This window comes from Marmota monax, unplaced genomic scaffold (genome assembly GCF_021218885.2).
Source record: "Marmota monax isolate L192 unplaced genomic scaffold, Marmota_monax_Labrador192_F-V1.1 WCK01_AAM20220418_F8-fsc00004, whole genome shotgun sequence".
NCBI classification, from domain to species: Eukaryota; Metazoa; Chordata; class Mammalia; order Rodentia; family Sciuridae; genus Marmota; species Marmota monax.
Window position 1 is genome coordinate 10,527,026 of NW_026692881.1, and position 1,660 is coordinate 10,528,685.

Here is a 1,660-nt window from a genome sequence, read left to right on the forward strand (position 1 = left end):
TACAGAATATCCTAAATATTTATGAGTCTACTTTATGAATAAGTAAATGAATGAATAATAGCTGTACTTAACAGTAAATTCCAATTAATAAATAGAGAAGGAATGATGGGAATAAAATAATCAACATTTAGAAACAACACAGTAATACTTGATTTGGGCAGGATCATCAATGGATATTTAAAACAGTGGTAGACAGTTTGATAAGAAATGGGATATTTGTATAGTCCCAAATATCTCCCTGAAAAATGCCTATTATTATTATTATTATTATTACTATTTTAATTTTATTGATTTTATTTTTTAAATACATGACAGCAGAATGTATTACATTCTTATTATACACATAGAGTACAATTTTTCATATCTTTGTATGTAGAGTATGTTCACGCCAATTCATGCCTTTATACATGTAAAAATATGGAATGCTTCATGAATTTGCGTGTCACCCTTGCACAGGGGCCATGCTAATCTCTGTATCATTCCAATTTTAGTATATATGCTGCTGAAGCGAGCACAACACCATTCTACTTTATGATTCTATAATTTTGACAGAGTAGCCTTATTTTGTCCTGTCCTACAAGCTCAGGATCCTTGCAGGTGAGTTTTAAGTGCTACATGCTGTCCTGTGTCCATGGGTAGACACACTCATTCATGGGTGGACCTACTGCTGGTGGGCAGTGAGCTGCCTGCCTACAGCAAGGCTGTGATGAACCTCAGCAACCATCTATAAAGATGCCAAAGGAGGGGCTGGGGATATAGTTCAGTTGGTAGAGTGCTTGCCTCGCATGCACAAGGCCCTGGGTTTGATCCCCAGCACCAAAAAAAAAAAAAAAAAGCCAAAGAAGGGGGAAGGTAAATTATAGGACATTCACACCTCACCCCTGCAAACTGCCTTCTGAAGCATTAATTTTCTGATCCCACTTAAAGGATACTTGGACTAAGGAATGTGAGATGTGGTCATCGAAAACACATTAGTTGAGCTATTGTAGCCAGTCTGTCCATCCCTGAGTTACTGGCAGTTAAAACCAGGTTTGAACATAATAATATTAGTGAAATCTACCCTTTTGATTAAAGCAAGTGTCCAAGGAAAGCAGGAATGATCAGGGTTGGATGGCAGCAAGGGTGGGCAGGGCGGTGTTCTCTATGCCAAAAATTACAATCGGAAAGCCTGTAGGCCAGACTCAGTTCAGAGTTGTCTTGTTTGGCCTGCATGAGGCATTTTTAAATATGATTAGTTAGCAGATCTAAAAATCTGATTTCTGGTTTCACTTGAAAAAAATCTAGCAACACAGGCCTGGAGCCCTGCCTGGTAACCAGGCTTCCTGTTCCTGTTTCCCTACATCCTAGCCCCAGGAGTATTTGGACTCACAACCTTTGCTCTTTGGGATTTTAGAACCATTTTTAGGGCACATTTAATAAAATGTCAGAGAAGTGATTAATTACAGCTTTAAAATAAAATTTAAATGACTAGAGGACATATTGAAAATGAATGGATTTCACAAATACGATAAAAAGAGGGTCAAACCTCATCAAATGAATTTGCAAAGTTAATGAAACAACATAAAAATCTATGTAAAGAAAAAAGTTCAACCAATATCTATTACTGCATCCTTGTAACTTCCAAACTCTGCTTTTTTTCCATGGCACTTATCACCACTGC

At 37.3% G+C, this 1,660-nt stretch overlaps 1 non-coding gene across 1 annotated transcript; it reads right to left on the bottom strand.

Moving 5' to 3' along the window:
• Positions 1-411: 411 nt before the first annotated feature.
• LOC124096598 (U6 spliceosomal RNA) lies at positions 412-515 on the bottom strand. Its single transcript, XR_006852903.1, has one exon. It is a non-coding gene; the product is annotated as a U6 spliceosomal RNA (small nuclear RNA).
• Between the last annotated feature and the right edge of the window lie 1,145 nt (positions 516-1,660).